This window comes from Schistocerca americana, chromosome 8 (assembly GCF_021461395.2).
Source record: "Schistocerca americana isolate TAMUIC-IGC-003095 chromosome 8, iqSchAmer2.1, whole genome shotgun sequence".
Lineage (NCBI taxonomy): Eukaryota > Metazoa > Arthropoda > Insecta > Orthoptera > Acrididae > Schistocerca > Schistocerca americana.
Window position 1 is genome coordinate 521279739 of NC_060126.1, and position 25332 is coordinate 521305070.

At 43.7% G+C, this 25332-nt stretch overlaps 1 protein-coding gene across 1 annotated transcript in view; it reads left to right on the forward strand.

Annotated features, from left to right (window-relative positions):
* LOC124545324 overlaps positions 1-25332 on the forward strand; it is a 207233-nt gene that overhangs the window by 164949 nt on the left and 16952 nt on the right. The window lies entirely within an intron of this gene.

A 25332-nucleotide genomic window follows, 5' to 3' on the forward strand; every position in this document is an offset into this window, starting at 1 on the left:
GCGCACATTATGGCGATTCACTACTCCACTGACAAAAAAAGGTCGCTTCGTAGGGAAAGGCAATTCGTCTCAGATAACCATCATCGTCCTCAATACGTGATAGCATTTCGACCGCAAAGTCATATCGAGGTGTACTGTCATTGGGCAAAGAAGCCTGAACGATTTGCACTTTGTATGCACAAAACAATAAACGTTTGTGTAAAATGTCACGGAGAGAGCTTTTTGGCATCTGTAATTCACGTGAGGCCCTGTCCACCGATTTCTTCGGACTTCGCAGAAAAGACTGCCGTACAGCTTCCACCCTGTCTGTTGAGATTCTCGGTCGACCAGACCTCGGAAGGTCAGCAACCGATCCTGTGTTCTTGAACTTCTCATACCAGGCTTTGATGCTCTTGACATCAGGTGGATTCCTTCCAAATGTTTTCCGGAAATGTCTCTGCACTGTGGTTGGTGATCGTGTCTCATGGTACCACAGGACACACTGTGCCTTCTCCTGATTGGTTAACATGGCTTCTTGCGCACTGCACCTCATCCACTAATTACGTACTGCGAACATAAACAGAAAAAAATTTTGATAGTTGTAAACAAGTTTCATATTTGTATCTTACTTCTAGCCTGAGTTATCAATTTATGTAATCAGGGAAAGTCTTTTGAGACACCCTGTATTTTCCCCTGGACCAATTAGTAACTTTAAGAGAAGTGTGATGAGTGGCGGATTTGGAGTAAAACCTACATTTCTCTTGTTGCCATATTAAAACGTACTTCTCTTGCCAAAACACAGCAGAGGTTACACAATGCCAATTCACTAACATGTTGTGCAGATGCAGTATCGGACTTCTGAGACAGTGGTGTATTGAGTTTGTTAAGTGAGCAACTGTGGAAAAGTATGGTCAATAGCTTATGAAAAAGTACACCCTCAGTATAAAACTAAACATGTAATGTCTTCATTCATGCTGTTCTAAAACCCACTTCATTTCCCGATCCGCCAGCTATCGATGATCCTTAAAAATTACATCCTTGCAGCAAAAAAGTCTGTAATTATGGGATAACATAGTAGATAAAGAAGTTTTGCGCAATAACCACATGGCAAAATACTCTCCTCTTTGCGTGCTATCATTTGCGAAAATCTCATTTCGATATCTCAAAGCGTTTGTGGCATATGAGGAATGCTGTAGATATTTTCTTGTGGCTTTGTCTCTAGTGCGCACGATCGCAAAATAGTGTGCTTACATCAGACCAATTTTCTCGAGACAGATGAAAGACAAAGACCGCCACCAAATCTAAAGAAAAATTCAGTATTTTACCTAAATTTCATACGCAGCCATATATTATGTAATATGCATCAAACACAAAATCATAGTTTGTTTCATTGCTAACATCTTAATGCAAATATCACAATAACTATAACCATTAACAAAATGATGGGCACGTCAGCATGAAGCTGACATATAAAACCTGCCAGGAAGTTTCATATCAGCGCACACTCCGCTGCAGAGTGAAAATCTCATTCTGGAAACATCCCCCAGGCTGTGGCTAAGCCATGTCTCCGCAATATCCTTTCTTTCAGGAGTGCTAGTTCTGCATGTTTCGCAGGAGAGCTTCTGTAAAGTTTGGAAGGTAGGAGACGAGGTACTGGCAGAAGTAAAGCTGTGAGTACCGGACGTGGGTCGTGCTTCGGTAGCTCAGTTGGTAGAGCACTTGCCCGCGAAAGGCAAAGGTCCCGAGTTCGAGTCTCGGTCGGGCACACAGTTTTAATCTGCCAGGAAGTTTCATATCAGCGCACACTCCGCTGCAGAGTGAAAATCTCATTCTGGAAACATCCCCCAGGCTGTGGCTAAGCCATGTCTCCGCAATATCCTTTCTTTCAGGAGTGCTAGTTCTGCATGTTTCGCAGGAGAGCTTCTGTAAAGTTTGGAAGGTAGGAGACGAGGTACTGGCAGAAGTAAAGCTGTGAGTACCGGACGTGGGTCGTGCTTCGGTAGCTCAGTTGGTAGAGCACTTGCCCGCGAAAGGCAAAGGTCCCGAGTTCGAGTCTCGGTCGGGCACACAGTTTTAATCTGCCAGGAAGTTTCATATCAGCGCACACTCCGCTGCAGAGTGAAAATCTCATTCTGGAAACATCCCCCAGGCTGTGGCTAAGCCATGTCTCCGCAATATCCTTTCTTTCAGGAGTGCTAGTTCTGCATGTTTCGCAGGAGAGCTTCTGTAAAGTTTGGAAGGTAGGAGACGAGGTACTGGCAGAAGTAAAGCTGTGAGTACCGGACGTGGGTCGTGCTTCGGTAGCTCAGTTGGTAGAGCACTTGCCCGCGAAAGGCAAAGGTCCCGAGTTCGAGTCTCGGTCGGGCACACAGTTTTAATCTGCCAGGAAGTTTCATATCAGCGCACACTCCGCTGCAGAGTGAAAATCTCATTCTGAATATTTTTCTACTCAAACCATGAATTACCCCAGAATATGATGCCATATGAAAGCAGTGAATGAAAGTAGGCATAGTAAGCTAATTTACTGAGATTCTTATCAAATTTGCAATAACCCTAATAGCATACGTAGCTGAACTCAGACGTTTCAGCACACCATCAATGTGTTGCTTCCATTTTAACCTCTCATCAATTGGACACACCTAAAAATTTTGAAAATTCTACCTTAGCTGCAGACTTCTGTTCAAAGTGTACATTTATTGCTGGAGTTGTGCCATTTACTGTACGGAACTGTATATACTGTGTTTTATCAAAATTTAAAGAGAGTCCGTTTGCTGAGAACCACTTAATAATTTTGTGAAAAACATCATTTACAATTACATCACTCTTCTGGTCGACGTTGGAACCAACGACTTGCTGCATTAACCACGTGCTGCTTCCCAGGAATGCATCCTTCATTGGGCCAGACAGATGGCTGTTGGAAGGTGCGAGATTCGGGATATAGGGAGGGTGAGCAATGAAAGACCAATGAAGCTTTGTGAGCTCCTCTCGAGTGTGCAGATTCGTGTGAGGCATTGCATTGTCATGGCGAAGTAGAAGTTCGTTTGCATTTTTGTGACGACAAACACTCGGAAGTCGTTTCTTCAGTTTCATGGAGGTAGCAAAACACACTTCAGAGTTGATCGTCGCATCATGAGAGAGGACATCGGACAGAGTAACCCCTTCATTGTCCCAGAACACCGTCGTCATGACTTCACCAGCTGAGGGCGCGTCTGGAACTACTTCTTCAGCAGAGAGGTGGTGTGGCGCCGCTCCACAGACTGCCTTTTCGCTTCTGGCTCCAAGTGCTGAACCCGTGTTTCATCGGCTGCGACGATGTTCGACAAAAACGTTTCACGATCAGCCTCGTAATGTGCGAGCAGTTCCACACAGGGGGTGCTTCGCTGCTCCTTATGGCCTTAACGTTAGGCCGTGAGGAACCCCGCAGGCACACGCCTCTGTGCACCCCAACTGGTGGACGAGTGTGTCAGCACGACCAACAGAGACGTCCAGTCGAGCAGCGAGGTGCTTGATTGTGATGCGTCGATCACCTCGAATGAGAGTGTCCGCACGTTCCAACATCGCAGGAGTCACAGCTGTGTGCTGCAGGCCGACGCGACGCGCGGGAGACTGGACACGTCTGCGCGATCTTGTTGAGACTCGAGTTGGATCGGGAATATTCCGCGATGTCCCACAAGAAATTTCGCATTTTATTCAACCGAAATAGGCCGATAACAAATATGTTGCATTACTTACTGAACACCCCTCTTATTTCTCTGTCATATCTTCCGTCACGCAAGCATCTTCCCTGTCATTTCGCGTCTCACCCACGCACCCAGCTCGTGATCACGGAACAATATACGTTGCCCAGTTGGGTTTAAGCCATACTGCAGCACATTACCTTTGTGCAGGGCTCAACTTCCCAAAAATTCTTAAACCTTACGCTCTGTTGCTCTTCGATTTATTTAATCCTTATAGAATTTGAAGGACATTCCCCTGACATCACTTTCCTAAAGCAGTACGACGCAATGTTAAAAATCAAAAAAACTCGAAAAATCTCCTTTGAAGATTTTCAAGCAGAGTTAAGTGCAAAGTTCAGTGTTGACAAAGTCGTCAGCAGCAGAGTGCAACATAGTGGAATAATGCACACATCAAAAAAAGTACTGCATCACCCCAGTTCCCAGAACTCGTGAAGATAGACGTTGACTGTGGATATTGTATCACAGACACGGTCCCTTTGACTGTTCAGAGATGTCACTAAACCCGCCCAAAGATGTAAACAACCATGCATGAGCAGCGCCTATGAGACGGAGGGGTCCGACAGCCGATCAGTTCCAAACATTCCACCAGGAAGGAGGTACACGGCTCGTGTTGTCTGTAGCTCAACCATGCCTAGACGGCCAATACAGTGCCCAGGCGTCTCGAAGTGAACCAAAGCGATGTTGTTCGGACATGGAGGAGATACAGAGAGACAGGAAATGACGATGACATGCCTCGCTCAGACCACCCAGGGCCTACTATTGCAGTGGATGACCGCTACCTACGGATTATGGGTCGGAGGAACCCTAACAGCAACACCACCATGTTGAATAATGCTTTTCGTGCAGCCACAGGACGTCCTGTTACAGCCTCAGGACGTCCTGTTACGACTCAAACTGTGCGCAATAGGCTGCGTGATGCGCAACTTCACTCCCGAAGTTCATGGCGAGGTCCATCTTTGCAACCACGACACCATCGGGTGCGGTACAGGTGGGCCCAACAACATACCGAATGGACCGCTCAGGATCGACATCACGTTCTCTCCACCGGTGAGTGTCGCATATGCCTTCAACCAGACAGTCGTCGAAGATGTGTTTTTGCAGGCAACCCGCTCAGGCTGACCGCCTTAGACACACTGACGAGCGAGTGTTGTTTTGGAGTGGCATTATGTGGGGCCGATGTACGCCGTTGGTGGCCACGGAAGGCTGTACGATACGTGAATGCCATCCTCCGACCGATCGTGCAACTTATATCTTCAGCGTATTGGCGAGGCATTCGTCTTCATAGACGACAATTCGCGCCCCCATCGTGCACATCTTGTGAATGACTTTCTTCAGGATAACGACATCGCTCGACTGGAGTGGCCAGCAAGTTCTCCAGACATGAGCCCTACCGAACATGCCTGGGATAGTCCACCTCCGTAGCGCAGCTGTAGCGTTACCGCCTACCACCCAAGGGGACCCGGGTTCGATTCCCAGCAGGTGATTGGGTGTTGTGCGTCCATCATCATTTTCATCATCATTGGCACGCAAGTCGCCCAAGTGGCTTGAACTAAAAAGACTTGCAATACGGCGGCCGAACCCCGAAGGGAATGTCCCGCCCAATAAATGCCATACGATCATTTCATTTCATTATGTTTGGCATAGATTGAAAAGGGCTATTTATGATCGACGTGACCCGCCAACCACTCTGAGGGATCTTCGTCAAATCGCTGTTGAGAAGTGGGACAATCTGGACCAACTGAACTTGTGGATACTATGCCACGACGAATACAGACACGCATCAATGCAAGAGGACGTGCTACTGGGTATTAGAGGTACCGCTGTGTACAGCGATCTGGACCACCACACCACCTGTGAATATCTCGCTGTATGGTGGTACAACGTGCAATGTGTGGTTTTCATGAGCAAGAAAAAGAACGGAAATGATGTTTATGTTGATCTCCGTTCCAATTTTCTGTACAGGTTGCGGAACTCTCGGAACCGGGGTGATGCAAAACTTTTTTGATGTGTATATTTTAGACTAACAACAAATGGCAAGAAAAATAAGAAGAAAACAAGGGCCGCATTTATAACTGGAAAACCGTCTGCAATAATGTAAGCGATTAAGCGCTCATATACTTAAACAATGGAGGCACAAACAGAGTAGTATTGTGTAGTGAATAATGTTATAAGCGTGAACGATAAGTGATGCAGACAAGTGCCCAAAATGTACACCTGTCGACACTACATTATCGTTTCACTGTACAGCATATCAGGAGAAGTGTAAACATGTCGAAAAACGGGTAATTTTATCAAAAGAACTGATGGTAGGAAAAACAGCATTAACAACTTAATCTTCCCAGAAGAGGTTTTGTGTGCTACACGAGAGAAAAATGTAATTTTACAGTTGTTTGGAAATTGTATTCCCTAAGTGATAAATAAAGTTGGAGAATGACCAGTGTTTATAAATATGTAGAAAAGTGCAAAAATAATAATAAAAATATATAAAATAAACATGTAGAAATAAAGAAACCAAAAAAATTAGAAATATGTTAAATATCGTATTTCAGAACCAGGGTGTAAGGTAGTATAAAACAACTACGAGAGTATAAAAAAGACCCAAATCAATGTAGGCGATCGCAGCTGAGGGTGAAGTACGGTGGGGACTTCAAGGGCCACGAGGCCACTTCAGTAGCCAAGAAGGCGTAAGCAGAGCCCTGGAAATATGATTGCGAAACGAGGTTCTGAGAGACGCCAAAGCTAGCAACGTCAGTAGGAAGGAACACACTTTAGAGTAACAGGATGCGCAGAGAGGATTTACTTATTTTATTTTCGTTAACAGATTAATCTCTTTTAACAAATAACACATTTAACTCCAAGAAAAGAAAATTATTTATTTACTGGTAAAAGGTTAAGTTGTACAGAAACTTTTTCACAGCATTTTGTTTTCTCATTTAAACTAATTAAAATTCATTTTAAATTGAACTTTAACAGATTGACCGCAGAAACCTTTATTTTTGTGGTTTCCGGTTTTGGTCGGTTACCGACCGTCTTCAGACCTCATACTATGATGGCAGGCGGTGGTAGAGAACGGAGCAGGCATTACGAACTCAACGAACGTCAACTGACAACTGAAGATGGTCAGTAGCTGACCGAAGCCGGAACCACCGAAATAAAGGTCTCTTGCGATCGAGACTTTTTATGTTCAATTTAAAGTAGTAAGAAAACCGCCGTTCTCCAAGAGAAATGTTCTCAAAAATTACTAATTAAAATTCAATATTTAAAAATTGTACAGCGTGAAATTTTGTAATCACAAAGTCCTTGGTTCAAATCTCGCTATCAGCATATGTTAGCTTTACTTTTATTTAACAGTTTAATTAACAGCTATTGACGTATTATTTTTATGAAAAGTAACGTCTTTTTACTTTCAGTTACTGGCCGTATGAAAACGAATTAAAATGTGATACAGAAATGCGAAATGCCGTATTGTTAAAGGAAAACAATTATATGTGTCAATATTACTGTTCAATCTCTAAAAATAAAAAGAAGCAGCTTTTACTATTCGACGTTTCGAATTTGTTCACCAAATTTTCATTTATCGTGAATATTGGAATTTGTATGCTAATGTTAATTAAAAGGTTGTTAAATTTATTAAAAATTATGATTCAACAGTTGCTAAGTAACACTTTTAATTGTTAATAGATATACAATCTCAAAAAAAGTAAAAAAAAATATTGTTACTAGCAAGATAGTCAACGGTTGTGAAAACACACTTGACCTCTTAGCAACAAATAATCCTTAGTTAATAACGAGCATCAAAACCGATTCCGGGATTAGTGAACACAGGGTTGTCGTAGCGAGATTGAATATTGTAATCCCCAAATCCTCGAAAAATAAGCGAAAAATATACCTATTAAAAAAAGCAGATAAAAATTCACTTGACGCCTTCCTGAGAGACAATCTCCACTCATTCCAAATTAATAATATAAGTGAAGACCAGATGTGGCTTAAATTCAAAGAAATAGTATCGGCAGAGCAATTGAGAGATTTATACCAAATAAATTAACAAACGACGTTGCTGATCCTCCTTGGTACACAAAACCGATTAGAACACTGTTGCAGAAACAACGAAACAAACATGCCAAATTTAAACAGACGCAAAATCCCCAAGATTGGCGATCTTTTACAGACGCTTGAAAGTTAGTGTGGACTTCAATGCGAGATGCCTATAACAGTTTCCACAACGAAACTTTGTCTCGAAACCTGGCAGAAAATCCAAAGAGATTCTGGTCGTATGTGAAGTATGTTAGCAGCGAGAAACAATCAATGGCTTCTATTCGCGATAGCAATGGAGATACTATTGAAGACAGTGCTGCCAAAGCGGAGTTACTAAACACAGCCTCCGAAATGCCTTCACAAAAGAAGAAGTAAATATTCCAGTATTCGAATCGAGAACAGCTGCAAACATGAGTAACGTAGAAGCAAATATCCTCGGAGTAGTGAAGCAACCTAAATCACTTAATAAAAGCAAGTCTTCTGCTCCAGACTGTATACCAATCAGGTTCCTTTCGGAGTATGCTGATGCTTTAGCTCCATACTTAACAATCATATACAACTGTTCGCTCGACAAAAGATCCGTACCGAAAGAGTGGAAAGTTGCACAGGTCACACCAATATTCAAGAAAGGTAGTAAGAGTAATCCACTAAATTACAGGCCCATATCGTTAACGTCGATATGCAACAGGATTTGAGAACATATAGTGTGTTCGAACATTATGAATTACCTCGAAGAAAACGGTCTATTGACACACAGTCAACATGGGTTTAGAAAACATCGTTCCTGTGAAACACAACTAGCTCTTTATTCACACGAAGTGTTGAGTGCTATTGACAAGGGATTTCAGGTCGACTCCGTATTTCTGAATTTCCGGAAGGCTTTTGACATTGTACCACACAAGCAGCTCGTAGTGAAATTGGGTGCTTTTGGAATATCGTCACAGTTATGTGATTGGATTTGTGATTTCCTGTCAGAGAGGTCACAGTTCGTAGTAATTGACGGAAAGCCATCCAGTAAAACAGAAGTGATTTCTGGCGTTCCCCAAGGTAGTGTTATAGGCCCTATGCTGGTCCTTATCTATATAAACGATTTGGGAGACAATCTGAGCAGCCGTCTTCGGTTGTTTGCAGATGACGCTGTCGTTTATCGAATAATAAAGTCATCAGAAGATCAAAACAAACTGCAAAACGACTTAGAAAAGATATCTGAATGGTGCGAAAGGTGGCAGTTGACTCTAAATAACGAAAAGTGTGAGGTCATTCACATGAGTGCTAAAAGGAACTCGTTTAACTTCGGTTACACGATAAATCAGTCTAATCTACAAGCCGTAAATTCAACTATATACCTAGCTATTACAATTACGAACAACTTAAATTGGAAGGAACACATAGATAACGTTGTGGGGAAGGCTAACCAAAGACTGCGTTTTATTGGCAGGACACTTAGAAAATGTAACAGACATACTAAGGAGAATGCCTACACTACGCTTGTCCGTCCTCTTTTAGAATACTTCTGCGCGGTGTCGGATACTTACGAGATAGGACTGACATCGAAAAAGTTCAAAGAAAGGCAGTACGTTTTGTATTATCGCGAAACATGGGAGAGAGTGTCACAGAAATGATACAGGATTTGGGCTGGACATTAAAAGAAAGGCGTTTATCGTTGCGAGGGAATCTTTTCACGAAATTCCAATCACCAACTTTCTCCTCCGAATGCGAAAATATTTTGTTGCCTTCAGCTGTTGGCTGTACACTTTTAGTAGGTCCACCTAACTATTTAAATCTCACTTTCTCCTTTCTACTGGAAGAGGGCGTCTTCAGCAGATCATCTACAGAAAACACTTCCATACTAAATTTCCCCATATATTCGCTTTTTTTTACCACCATCTATAGCCTTTTAACTTAGAAAGGTAGAAATCGTAACTAAATTCAATAAATTAGTTCTATGTATATAAACTGAACTGTTTGAATTTATTTAAGTTTTATGATTAATAATTTAACATTGTGAAGAATAAAATGAAAAAGCAGATGTTAGTAGGAGCGTGAATCTAACTTGGGTTAATGAATTGCCAGGCAGCGCGCTCGATCACTCGGTCACGACGCCGGTACAGTAACTGTTCCTCTCAAATACCTCATACTACACGCTTGCACAATATGTTACATGCAGTTTCAAAGAAAAATACGCATGGGACATTCAGTTTCGAAAATCGTTAAAGAATTCACTATTCCTAAATCCACAGTGTCAAGAGTGCCCCGGGAACACGAAATTTCAGGCGTTACTCTCACCAAGGACAACGCAGCGGCCGTCCCGACGGCCTTCACTTAACGACCGAGAGCAGCGGCGTTTCTGTAGAGCTGTCAGTGCTAGCAGACAAGCAGCACTGCGGGAAATAACAGCAAAAATCGATGTGGGAAGTACGACGAATGTATCCATTAGGAAAGTGCAGTGAAATTTGGCGCTGATGGGCTATGACAGCAGACGACCGATGCGAGCGCCTTTGCTAAAAGCACGACATCGCCTGCTCCTGGGCTCGTGACCACATCGGTTGGACCCCAGACGACTGGAAAACCGTGGTCTGGTCAGATGAGTACCGACGTCAGTTGGTGAGAATTGAAGACAGTGTTCAGGTGTGCCGCAGACCCCACGATGCCATGGACCCAAGGTGTCCACAAGGCACTGTGCATGCTGGTGGTGGTACCATATGGTGCAGGCTGTTATTACATGGAATGGACTGGGTCCTCTGGTCCAACTGAACCGATCATTGACTAGAAGTGGTTATGTTCGGCTACTTGGAGACTATTTGCAGCCATTCATTGACTTCCCCCAAAAAACGATGGAATTTTTATGGATGACAACGCGCCAAGCCACCGGGCCACAATTATTCGCAATTGACTTGAAGAACTTTCTGGAGATTTCGAGCGAAGAATCTGGCCACCCAGATCGTCCGACATGAATCCCATCGAATTATTACAGGATATAATCGAGAGGTCACTTTCTGCTCAAAATCCTGTACCGACAAAACTTTCTTAATTAAGGTCGGCTACAGAGGCAGCATGGCCCAGTATTTCTTCAGGGGGTCTTCCAATGGCTTGTTGAGGCCATGCCACATCGAGTTCCTGCACTACGTCGACCAAAAGGAGGCCCGACACGATATTAGAGGGTACCCTTTAGCTTTCGTCTGCTGAGTGTACAACGCTAGGGATGAGGAACAGTGTGGGAGGTGGGGGGAGGCGGGAAGGGAATAAGGCACACCTAGAATGAAATTTTCACTCTACATCGGACTGTGCGCTGATATGAAACTTCCTGGCAGATTAAAACTGTGTGCCGGACCGAGATTCGAACTCGGGACCTTTGCCTTTCGCGGGCAAGTGCCTTACCAACTGAGATACGCAAGCACGACTCACGCCCTGTCATCACAGCTTTAATTCCGCCAGTACCTCGTCTCCAACCTTACAAACTTCACAGAAGCTTTCCTGCGAACCTTGCAGAACTAGCACTCTTGGAAGAAAGGAGACGAGGTACTGGCGGAATTAAAGCTGTGATGACGGGGCGTGAGTCGTGCTTGGGTAGCTCAGTTGGTAGAGCACTTTCACGCGAAATGAAAAGGTCCCGAGTTCGAGTCTCGGTCCGGCACACAGTTTTAATCTGCCAGGAAGTTTCAAGGCACACCTGCCTCCCATAGTGCAGGAATACCTTCTTGACCTGTGCTTCATGCTTACGAAAAAGCACGGAAGTAAAAATTTCTTAAATGTTGTTCGTGATCGAATTTGAAATCGTCCTGTGTATTGACATGTTTAGTAAATACCGCACTGCAGCGGTCGCGTACACTCATCACAAGGACAGGAAACAGCACGAAGCAGAGCAAAGCGCAACACAGCAGCGGCCACTTCACACAGGACTGTTAGCTGGGTAGAGTTGGCTGCAACCACAAACAAAATTACTACCGCCCGAAGCTTGCGACAATGGAGCGGATTGGCCAACTTAACAGGTTAACACACGTAATACGCTTATATTGCAGAGTTTAAGTATTTCGATCATTTTAAGAGCCTCTCGAAATTTTAGAGCAGTGAGCGGATACCACGAAACATAATGTTCTTTTCAGTTCAAGACCGATGTGCCTTAAGTATCGTGCGGAAGAGAACAAAGGATACAAAGAGTACTTGAAGTAACGGACTGTAGAGGCAACCGCTAAACAGGTAACATAGTGCTCAAGATCTCAGTGTTCGGGTAGCAACTTCCACTCACACAAGAGTAATGCGCTTGTGTTAACGCGATGTCCGTACTAAAAGGAAAATTTTACCCCAGCGCAATATAGCAGTATTCTCTTCCGTTATAGTTCAGCAGTATACCCTTCCGTTATAGTTCAGCGCTCTCCTCTGTCTCTCTCTCTCTCTCTCTCTCTCTCTCTCTCTCTCTCTCTTTTATCCCCCCCCCCCTCTATCCTCGGCTCACGCTTGGACACAGAATACAAATCATATATGTAACGAGCCCAATAATCCACTCACTCTCGACACGTCAAGTACAGTTGACAGAATAGCGTTTTGAAAAATACGTTTCCATGATGTCTGAAGTGGAAAGTGTATTATCTGTTGAAACTCTTATCAATAAGACATAGATAAACCATTCAAAATCTGCGTTTTGCTTAGCTAGAAATGGAGAGATGCTTGTTGGAAGTATTAGGTAAAACAGCAAAACAAATGAGTCAAGGAACATGTAGGACTACATATTATGGTAGATGGTATTTTCTAGAAGTTCCCGTATAGAACCTAAGCACCAAGGAAGACGTGGGATTTTGCAGGTCCCTATTCCAGGTAACAAATATCCATAAAAAACGACTTCTAATTATGTGCCAGAAATGAATTATGAGTCTACCAAAATAGTTCCCATTCCAGAATATTGTCCAACCTATAAAGTTAAGCTCGCAAGTGCCTAACAACTGTTAAAAAATGTGTAGTCACGCGTGGAAAACTTACTCTACGTTATTTGAGCCAAAAAGTGCGACACAACCAAATGCACTCAAGCACGTCGGTTTAACATCATTTTACATACATGTCCAGTACTAGTTCTGCATTGCTTTGATACCTGAACAAGACATACATTACCATGCATTCATATTTCAATTCGGAGTATTGTAACAAAACATTAAAACTTGACAACTAGAGCAGGACCACCTCACTGTCGTTCTAAACAGGAACTGGGTCCCTGTTCCTCTGTTGCACCGCCTATTGTACTTACAAAAGGCATCAAACAAGCATCAATTAAGAATCGTTTCAGAATGTAGTTCGTACAACAAAGATTCTTTCTTAATATAATCTCGAAGAATTATCTACATAACTATGAAAAATAAATGACACCAGTTTCCATTTCTACTTGTACAGTACGTGGCTTTACAGTATCGAAAGGGTGCAAAACTGCTGCATTAGTTATCAGATATTAGTATTATCAGTATACATCCACAAATCACAATAAATGTGCGCATGCTGTCATGCAGGCGAACTGCTGAGGCCTTCTACACTACCGGCGGAGAAAACACGCTGACCGAACAACATCCAAATCCGTGTGGTTTATTTTACTTCAAATACGCAGTCTTGTACGTCTCTAGTTACGTCATTATTTATTTATTTGTGGATTTAATGCAGCGTTAATGTACTTTTCGAGGCGTGTGTAGTTATGGTGTGTAGGGTCTCCCCTAGCCGTTGGCTGACCGACTGCCAAGTACGACTTGAGAGTAGACGCCGTCTCACGCATAACTCACATTAGCAATGCAAACTAGTCACATCTGTACGTGCATAAGGTCAGTAACGTGTTGTGACACCAGGCAGCTAAAGTGCACAAAGAAATATTTGCCCTCATCAACTTCTTCTTTTGTTCGTGACACTGCCAACGCTCCTAACGAATTACTTGTTAACCTTGTCTGAGTGGGATGTGTTCATGCTACACACCCTGGAGCAACGAACACCATCCCACTTATCAATCCACTGCTATATCCGTACTTGCAAAATAGTGCCAAGTATTTGGAAGAGCTTACCATTTACACTGTCTTGTATGAATGTTTATTCACGTGCCGTTCTCAGATTGGTCGTAAATTGTACTCTTCTCTGCGAGATGTTCGTTGTCTCACTTCGGCTCCTATAGGGGTACAGTTTTGGGTCTTGAGCCAAACCTGCTTTAAAAGTACTCTCTGTCGAAAACTTTCGATTGCTTACTTTAGTTTTTAATGTAATTGTTAACTGATATTCGCCACTTGGGCAGAGTAACAATCACACTAACACAATGATTTACGAAACCTGCCTCCGGTGCTACTACATAAGCCAGCCGAAACGGTATAGATTCTCCCCTTCGTCTGCCGACCCCAGCTAGCATCCCTGTGTGACGTCACATCCCCCTGCCACAAATAGTGCTTGCACTAGCTTGCCACAAGCGAGACTATATCTGAAGTTCGTTTGCTAGCAACCTAAATTACTGACGACGAGACGGCAGTGTGTTGCCACATCACCCAACTTTTCGTCATTCTACTGCCCTGTGGCCAGGTTTTTTTAGTCATGATGCAAGAAATTCCAGTGTAGATCGATCGACCTTCACCCACTGTAGACTGCAGACAACACCTCACACCTATCTCCAATTATAGTACGTAATGGCGGCAAAGGGTCCACTTGCAGTATAGAAAAATGCATTTCATTCACCGGTGTCACTCCTTCCTCTCTTCATTTATGCTGAACAGGTGTCACCAGGAAAGTGCTGGGGAAACAACTGCCGTTTCAAATTGCTACAGTCACGTTCCGCCACCAGTTACCATGTTGAATATATATTTTGACTCGCGGAATTAAATTTGTAACGCACGCGTTAACAGAATGGCAGCGTGTAACTTTCTTTCACAATGTCAAGAGTGTGGTATTCATCAACTGCGTACCTTCATTAGGCTTTAGGAAGCACCACCGACGCATTCACACGAGTACAATCTGATAGGAAGTTCCAAATCAGCGCACACTCGCTACAGAGCGATAATGCATTATGGGTATAAGTTAATTTATTTGGTGACTGACTTTCTCGAAGAAGAAAAAGAAAAAAAATTACATCATGGGCGCGGAACCAACTAGAGCACTCAATGTCAAACGCCGTTGCTCAGATCATTGATTCCACCATCAAACTCGCTGTGAAATTATATCAAATTGCCACCCTCATGACATTCAATTTGTCTGGCAAAGGATAAATCCAGTCCAGAATATGCTAATGCACAATTAAATAGTGCTGAAACTTGCATCAGAGTAGATGTTGCTGTCACACGTGTTACTTAGGTGTGCTATATACATTTAGAGCGTGAAAATATTAGACTGATGCAAATACTGTCAACTAGCTCTTAATGTAGGGAGATGCAGACCTGTGCACTTCAGAAGACATAAGAGTGTGGTATACCTTGACTTAAGTTCTGATGAGTGACAAGTGGAGTCAGCTGTATCAGAAAAATATTTGCGAGTAACAAAATGTAGAGACACCCCCTACAATCAGTTGCAGGTAGGCTAAGGTATTGGGAATCTGCAGTCTGCCTGCAAAAGGACGAGACGCTTTTAGGCTCGTACTTGGAAAATGCTTAGTCCTCACAATACCGAGGGATGGGGTGTATTTTATGCCCACCCTTCGAAAATTTTGTAATCTAGTAATGTGCTTTATATTTAAAAATTTTGAAATTTTTATTGTTTATCATGATTTCTTATACCAGATTCCGTAATTGTTTTAATTTTTTGAGAAAAACGTAACCCAAAAATTTAATTATTAGTGCTGAATGTGACTTTTTTCAGGACACTTCTTACACATCTATATATCTTTAAGAAGTATGTTATGAATAAAAGTCAATAATAATTAACGAAAATTCTTTTGTAGAGGTTATAAATTCCCCCCCTCCCGCCCGAATCAATGTAGACGTAACGGAAAGTGCGTTGGTGTTGCTAAGAGTGTGCTAAAAGATGTTTTCATGTTCAGGACCCTACTTATACATGACTATTTAACTAAATTTGTATTTTTTATCTTCTGTGGTGCGCATAAAGTATTGGTATTACACGTCATGCAAAATACGTTGGTATTGCTAAGGTTAAGTGTACGTGATTCCTACAAGTTCACATCAACAGGAGACATCGAACATACATTCACGTGTCAACACATTATGACGACCTGCTAAGAAGCGTGTTAGTCCACCTCTGGAACGCAGTATAGCAGTGATTCTGTATGCGATGGATTCGACAAGTATTTGGTAGCTTTCCAGAGGTTTGTGGCACCAGATTCGTACGCACGGATCACACGGGCGGGTGAGCACGGAGCTGGCTCCCAACAACCTCCCAGTTGTGTTTCATTGGATTAAGATAAGGCGAATTTGATGGCCAAGACAGCACATGAGTTCACTATCATGTTCCTCAAACCGCTGCAGCACGATTCTGACCTTGTGACACAGACAGATATCCTGTTGGAAAAAGCCATTGATGTTGAGGAAGACATGAAGCATAAGGGGTTGCAGGTGGTCTCTGATAACATCCACAGCTATTGTGGTGCCTTCGATTACCACTGCAGTTCCCACGGAAGCCCAAATAAATGTCTCCCATAAGACAACCCTGCTCCCACCGTCCTGCGTCCGCGGTGCGCTGCACGGCTCGAGTAGCCGTTCTCCTGGATGACGATGTATCTGAACACGACCATCGACCTGGTTTAACAAGCAACGCGATTCATCGGACCAGGCGACACGATTCCATTGAACTGCTGCTCGATCTCAGTGATCCCGCACACAGTGCAATCGTAACTGACGATCAACATGGTAGCATGTAGTGGTCCTCTGCTGCGGAACAACATGTTCAACAGTTTGCGCTGGACGGTGTGCTCCGAAACACTTGTGCCTGTGACACCACCGTACTCTGTCGTCAGATCTGCCATAGATTACCGCCTATCCGGCTTTAGACAGTGGGCAAGCCTTCTCCTCTTATTTTCTGTGATAAGTAAGGACGTCCAATTTCTTGTCACCTATTCGTGGTTTCGTCATCCACTTTCCACAGATGCTCAAGACAACAGCCGGCTATCTTCACCGTTTCGGACATGCTCATCCCAGCCACACCAACTTGGCCTTTGTAGAAGTCGCTTATGGCAGCGAATTTCTCCAGTTGCGCCGTTTATCGCCGCTAGAATGGTTCCCCATCCGTCTCTGCTCGTCTCAGGCACTTCCCTTACCATATCACGTGTTCTCAACGTCACGAGTCAGTATTCAGTCATAATATTTTGACTCGTCAGTGTCTTTCATATATTATGCCATTTTTAAAAAATACAATTACTAAGTCAAAAATGCAACGAAATAAAAAAAAATTCTTTTTTATTTTCCTTCTACAACAGTCCCACTTAAGCGTGGAAAATTATATCATACATATTTCTACTTCCCCTGTCTCAGTAGGCAGTTACTCGCTCTATGAAGTTCGTGATGACCCTTTCACGGGCATCTCTGTTGATGCCGTTGATGATACGTTGAACTTCTTCCTTTAAGTTGGAGAACTATTTGCGGTTTCTCCGTTGGACTCCACATAACCTCATAAAAGGAAATTAATGGAATAAGACCATCCCAAGTCGCTACGAAATGAGGTCACACACAGGAGATTTTTTTATGAAGCAGGGTTATTGTCTAGCGGAATGTGTGACACGTAACCCCGTCCTGCTGCAACTGCACGTTGGCTGTATCCACTTCGTACAGAGCAGGCTAGAAGTTGTTTCTGACCACTTCACGACAACGCTCACCGTTCTACTGCATTGCCGTCGAAAAGAAGGAGCCCCAAACACACCACCTGCCGTAAGCTACACCAATCTGTGGTTCAAAGGGGAAGTATGAGGCTTTCTTGACCATAAATACGGCAATTTTGTCGGTCAACGAATCCACACAGATGAAAATGTGCCTCGTGGCTATAGATTACACTTTTTGCAAAATTGTTGTCTGCTTCTTGTTTTGGGAGAATCCATTCGACGGAATTTCTCCGTTTCAAGTGGGTTTAAGATATTGCGTCAATTGAATGTTGTATGGCTGCATATGAAGATCCTTTTTTCGAAATTCTTTGCAAAGAGGCTGTCGAAGTTCCCAGTTGATAAGAACGACGTTGAAGCAACAAGGCGCAACAAGGCTCACAGCCACACTGCCCTGCACTAATGCAATATTTTATTCCGTACGAAGCGTGCAGATTCGTTTCGGCGATTTTGTGGCTGCAAAGGACCCGGTTTCCTCAAATTTCTTTGCCAAGCGTAATGGTGTTGATGCTGTACTTCACATGAACCGCTAGCTTTGAAGTCAACATATTGGCACAAACAACGAAAGGCAGACCAGCTTAGGGAATTGGCAGAAACCACAGGCCGTGATGAGGGTACTGGAAACTTTGTACAACGCCACGACAAATATGTAAGTCGGAGCGACGACTATTTAAAGAGGTAGCTAGAAGGTGTGGCTAACTGTTGCGAATAAAAAATTTTTAATTTTCGCTGTGGTTTTCATTTCGCAACCGACCGGACTTTACTTTCCGAACAGTCATCGTAATAATACATGAAAACCATTCATTTTAATTTTTTTCTAATATAGTAAATAAGTACGCTTTATGTTATCAATCCTCCATTTCCACACATCAAAAAAAGTTTTGCATCACCTCGGTTCCGAGAGTTCCGGAACCTTGCATCACCTCGGTTCCAGAACCTGTACACAAAATTGGAATAGTGATCAACATAAACATCATTTCCACCCTTTTTATTGCTCATGAAAACCACACATTGCATGTTGTGCCACCATACAGCCAGACCTTCAGAGGTGGTGGTCCAGATTGCTGTACACACCAGTACCTCTAATACCCAGTAGCACGTCCTCGTGCATTGATGCATGCCTGTATTCGTCGTGGCATACTATCCACAAGTTCATCAAGGCACTGTTGTTCCAGATTCTCCTACTCCTCCATGGCGATTCGGCGTAGATCCCTCAGAGTGGTTGGTGGGTCACGTCGTCCATAAAGAGCCCTTTTCAATCTATCCCAGGCATGTTCGATAGGGTTCATGTCTGGAGAACATGCTGGCCACTCTAGTCGAGCGATGTCGTTATCCTGAAGGAAGTCATTCACAAGATGTGCACGATGGGGGCGCAAATTGTCGTCCATGAAGACGAATGCCTCGCCAACATGCTGCCGGTATAAGTTGCACGATCGGTCGGAGGATGGCATTCACGTATCGTACAACCGTTATAGCGCCTTCCATGACCACCAGCAGCGTGCGTCGACCCCACATAATGCCACCCCAAAACATCAGGGAACCTCCACCTTCCTGCACTCCCTGGACAGTGTGTCTAAGGCGTTCAACCTGATCGGGTTGCCTCCAGACACGTCTCCAACGATTGTCTGGTTGAAGGCATTTGCGACACTTATCGGTGAAGAGAACTTGATGTCCATCCTAAGAGGTCCATTCAGTATGTTGTTGGGCCTATCTGTATCGTGCTGCATGATGTTGTGGTTGCAAAAATGGACCTTGCCATGGACGTCGGGAGTAGCGCATTATGCAACCTATTGCGCACAGTTTGAGTCGTAACACGACGTCCTGTGGCTGCACGAAAAGCATTATTCAACAGGGTGGCACTGCTGTCAAGGTTCCTCCGAGCCAAAATCCGTAGGTAGAGGTCAGCCACCGCAGTAGTAGCCCTTAGGCAGCCTGAGCGAGACATGTCATCGACAGTTCCTGTCTCTCTCTATCTCCATGTCCTAACAACACCGCTTTGGTTCACTCCGAGACGCCTGGACACTTCCCTTGTTGAGAGCCCTTCCTGGCAAAAAGTAACAACGCGGATGCCATCAACTGTGGTATTGACCGTCTAGGCATGGTTGAACTAAAGACAACACGAGCCGTGTACCTCCTTCTTGGTGGAATGACTGAAAGTGATCGACTGTCGGATACCACCCGTCTACTAGGCGCTACACAATATCCACAGTGAACGTCTATCTACAGAGTTCTGGGAACCGGTTTTATGCAAAACTTTCTTTGATGTGTGTATATTAATGAATGTATTTTAATTTTCTTGGATCATGGACTTAATTTCAGGTAAAATGAATATAACAATTAATTGTTGATATAATGTAAACAGAATACAAATGTCACATGGCATTGTTGGTTGGGCTTCAGCCGTCTGTCGGAAAAGGTTTCTTCCTCAGTGCACAGTGGCCCCTCTTCCTAACGATATGTGAGGGTTTGATGGTAGCAGCAATAAAATACAGGGACCGAAAGGTTATTTATAACTTGTACAGAAACTATACTGCAGTTCTAAGAGGCGAAGGACGTGAAAGGGAAGCCAAGTTGAGGGAGTGAGACAGGGTTGTAGCCTGTCCCCTACATTATTTGGTCTGCACATTGTGAAAACTGTGAAGGAAAACCAAGGAGAAATTTGGAAAGGGAATTCAAATTAGCGATTTGCAGATGATGTCATTTTGTCTGAGACAGCTCAAGACTGGAAGGAGCAGTTGAACGGAATGGATAGTGTCTTGAAATGAGATGACAACGGAATATAGTCGAATTAAATGAGGCGACGTTGAGGGAACTGGATTTGGAAATGGTTTTGCTATTCATACAGCAAAATAACTGATGATCACTGGAGTAGGGAAGATACAGAATGCAGACTGGCAACAGCAATAAAGACGTTTCTGAGAAGCACGAATTTTATTAGAATCTAATATCAACAGAAGTGTTAGGAAGTCTTATTCTGAAGATATTTGTCTGAAATGTAGCCTTTTACGGAAGTTAGAAATGGACAATAAGCAGTTCAGACAAGAAAGGAATAGAAGCTTTTGAAATGTGGTGCTGAGAAGAATGCTAAAGGCTAGATGCGTACATCAAATAATAAATGAGGAGGCACTGTATCGAACTGGGGAAAAAAGAAATTTTTGCCATAATTTTTTACGAAAAGAAGGAATCTGTTGAAAGGGCACTTCCTGAGAAACTTAGTTTGGTAATGGAAGGAAGTGTGGTGCGTAAAAATTGCTGGGGGGAGGCCTCGGGAAACAAGGCTTTTTTGTGTCAGTTATGGAGAGATAAGATGCCCTCACTGGATGGACTAGTTGTATCACAGGAGTTTTCGGGCTGAAGACAACATGTGGGAGTTGGGGGTGATATGTGTAGGTGAGGGTAATCGATGCGTATATAGTGTGATGTTATGTCTATGTTGTTACAATGACATTTCCTTTATTGTGATTTGAAGATAAGATGTGTCCTTTCACGTCATTACGACTTGCCGTGCAAATGATCCATGTAACTAACTAAGTGAAAGGTTTCAGGCACTTGCACAATCAGTGTTAAAAAATCATTCTGATGCTGGGTGTATGGGTGATGTCCAAAATCCATTAATAAATTAAAGAACTTTAAGAACCGTCTTTCAGGGCAGATACTACAGATGAAATTTCCTGGAAGATTAAAACTGTGTGCCGGACCGAGACTAGAACTTGGGACAGTTGGTAGAGCACTTGCCCACAAAAGGCAAAGGTCCCGACTTCGAGTCTCGTCCGGCACACAGTTTTAATCTGCCACGAAGTTTCATATCAGCGCACACTCCGCTGCAGAGTGAAAATCTTATTCTGGAAACATTCCCCCACGCTGTGGCTAAGCCGTGTCTCCGCAATATCCTTTCTTTCAGGAGTGCTAGTTCTGCAAGGTTCGCAGGAGAGCTTCTGTAAAGTTTGGAAGTTAGGAGACGAGGTACTGGCAGAAGTAAAGCGGTGAGGACAGGGCGTGAGTCGTGCTTGGGGAGCTCAGTTGGTAGAGCACTTGCCCGCGAAAGGCAAAGGTCCCGAGTTCGAGTCTCGGTCCGGCACACAGTTTTAATCTGCCAGGAAGTTTCATATCAGCGCACACTCCGCTGCAGAGTGAAAATCGCATTCTGGAGATACTACAGATATTCGTTATCCCGCTATTCCACAGAGATCGTGCTGATAAAATTGGGCAAATAAACAGGTCTCAAAGATTTATTAGAAGCAGTAATTTTGCCATGCTCCGTGTTTGAATCGATGGGATGAAGCCGTGGTATACATACTGGTGTGCAAAACTTAAAAACGGCAGCGGATAAAACAAACTGAAAACCGCATTGTGTTAACACATTCTTCTGTCGAAAGACAACAGAAACGAACACAAGGAAAATAACTTTTCTTTTATGGCCTAAAAATTCAGCAGAGCGTGTAGAAGACAACGGATTTTTGTTATATATTCACTTTTAATACATTCTTTTACACGAAACCGTTGAAAATGAAAATAAAAAAGTTGTATTACAATCTAAAAATTGAAGCGAACGTGTCATACATTAGAAATTAATACGTACTTTTACAGAGATGCGTTCAGAATTAAAATTAAACTGTCCTTTTACGATCTCATTACTTGAATGTGTAGCAGATAAAAAAGCACGTTCGGTAGCAATACGTGAATCTATAGGAAAGTGTAAGAAATGAAAATGAAATAGAGTTTTCGGTGCACGAACTAATAACTAAATACAGACGAACAAACACAGAACTGGATTTGCTATTACATAATTTTACAGACTAGTGTGGAAAAATAAAATGTGTTTTATAATCTAATAGTTAAAGTGTAAAGAATTACGGTCTGTGTTGCTAGATGCTGCATAATAAGTGTACACAATATCTTTAATCCATGTAAGGGTAGAACAGTTTTTTACTGCAGCTGCTGCTCTCACCATAGCTCTTTCTAATGGTATTAGCGAAGCTAGTATGTATTTATTGACATAACTGAACTACGTTGTTTATTAACACTTTTTCATCTGAGCGTACTCTCCGATAACGTATATTTCCGTCATAACTATACATTTCAGCAAACGCCAAGAATACGCATCAGTTGTAATATACAGTACTACAGTATCAGTATGGCTTGACTGTACAGCGTCGAGCGGCCTGGGTCATTCAGGCATTGTTTAGTATTGTCGGGTGCCTTCGGTCAACTCTGCACGTAAACGAGGTTTAGTTCCGCGTTCTGCCATCGGCAATTGTAAAATTAATCAGTTAATACGTGGTTTATAGATCCAATGTAGGTGCTCTAAGACTAAATTCAAAGAATGTGCTGCAGAAGGCACATAATGCGCTTACGGATTTCGTTCTTTATTGCGTGCCTGCAAACCAGTGTAGGTTCCTGACATATTGCTTGTTTTGTCATATGACTGGCCTCTACAGTCAGTAATGTCAATGGAATCTGTAGACAGGAGTTTTAGTACGGCCTCAGCTAAGTTTTCGTACTAGTGTCCCAGGTTTGGTAAAAACTGAAGGAAACGTTCAACAGGTTTACCATTCTCGTTCACATATACACTCCTGGAAATTGAAATAAGAACACCGTGAATTCATTGTCCCAGGAAGGGGAAACTTTATTGACACATTCCTGGGGTCAGATACATCACATGATCACACTGACAGAACCACAGGCACATAGACACAGGCAACAGAGCATGCACAATGTCGGCACTAGTACAGTGTATATCCACCTTTCGCAGCAATGCAGGCTGCTATTCTCCCATGGAGACGATCGTAGAGATGCTGGATGTAGTCCTGTGGAACGGCTTGCCGTGCCATTTCCACCTGGCGCCTCAGTTGGACCAGCGTTCGTGCTGGACGTGCAGACCGCGTGAGACGACGCTTCATCCAGTCCCAAACATGCTCAATGGGGGACAAATCCGGATATCTTGCTGGCCAGGGTAGTTGACTTACACCTTCTAGAGCACGTTGGGTGGCACGGGATACATGCGGACGTGAATTGTCCTGTTGGAACAGCACGTTCCCTTGCCGGTCTAGGAATGGTAGAACGATGGGTTCGATGACGGTTTGTATGTACCGTGCACTATTCAGTGTCCCCTCGACGATCACCAGTGGTGTACGGCCAGTGTAGGAGATCGCTCCCCACACCATGATGCCGGGTGTTGGCCCTGTGTGCCTCGGTCGTATGCAGTCCTGATTGTGGCGCTCACCTGCACGGCGCCAAACACGCATACGACCATCATTGGCACCAAGGCAGAAGCGACTCTCATCGCTGAAGACGACACGTCTCCATTCGTCCCTCCATTCACGCCTGTCGCGACACCACTGGATGCGGGCTGCACGATGTTGGGGCGTGAGCGGAAGACGGCCTAACGGTGTGCGGGACCGTAGCCCAGCTTCATGGAGACGGTTGCGAATGGTCCTCGCCGATACCCCAGGAGCAACAGTGTCCCTAATTTGCTGGGAAGTGGCGGTGCGGTCCCCTACGGCACTGCGTAGGATCCTACGGTCTTGGCGTGCATCCGTGCGTCGCTGCGGTCCGGTCCCAGGTCGACGGGCACGTGCACCTTCCGCCGACCACTGGCGACAACATCGATGTACTGTGGAGACCTCACGCCCCACGTGTTGAGCAATTCGGCGGTACGTCCACCCGGCCTCCCGCATGCCCACTATGCGCCCTCGCTCAAAGTCCGTCAACTGCACATACGGTTCACGTCCACGCTGTCGCGGCATGCTACCAGTGTTAAAGACTGCGATGGAGCTCCGTATGCCACGGCAAACTGGCTGACACTGACGGCGGCGGTGCACAAATGCTGCGCAGCTAGCGCCATTCGACGGCCAACACCGCGGTTCCTGGTGTGTCCGCTGTGCCGTGCGTGTGATCATTGCGTGTACAGCCCTCTCGCAGTGTCCGGAGCAAGTATGGTGGGTCTGACACACCGGTGTCAATGTGTTCTTTTTTTCATTTCCAGGAGTGTATTAATATGAAAGATAATTGATCAATATGAGAAATGTCCGCAGTAAAATCTACTATTATAGAGAAATATTTGGTTTTTATTCGTTCAGAAAAAAACTCTATTATTTCATCACAAGTTGTTGAAGAAAGATTACTTGTATGTCCCTGCCCCGGATTTCCATATCGTTCAATGTGCTCTGCGAGAAAAGGATCACACTCGGCTATAAGTTCACGAGAAATCATAAATTTACCATTACGTAATGAAGAGAATCTTTCAACACGTCCACATAGGGGAAGTTGACTCGAAATGGTTATTTGCTGTTCCAAGTGACTCTTTTCTTGTTAAGAGTGATAACTTAGAATTTTTGTGTTCAAGTGGATTCTGATGATGAGATAAAATATTAGAAATATTTTTCCAATCTACAGTACCATTAGTAGCAATCGCGGCCTTACCTCCGAAAAATTTACATCGTGCACAAAAGAGAGCACCGGTGCTACAGGAGTATACCAGAAAATCACACGAAGTTGATTCACCATTTAAAAGTTTACCGCAAAATACATTTTTGTTCAAATCTCTGGTTTTATCGCCTATTGATCTTCTTGAAGTAGAAAAATCACCGTTACAATATTGATTAATGCCACGTTGTAAGACAATGTCGATTGTTGATTCATTGACACACCATTCTGCAAGATCATCGCTAACGAGGTTATTTCTTTTAGTAATGTCTGACTTGACACTTAATCAGGAACAATTTGCTTTTCTTCATTTGTACTTTTGTTTCTCCTATATTTACTTCTTTTACAACAGCTGCAGCGCCATAAATATCATCCGTAAGTCGAACCAGCAAC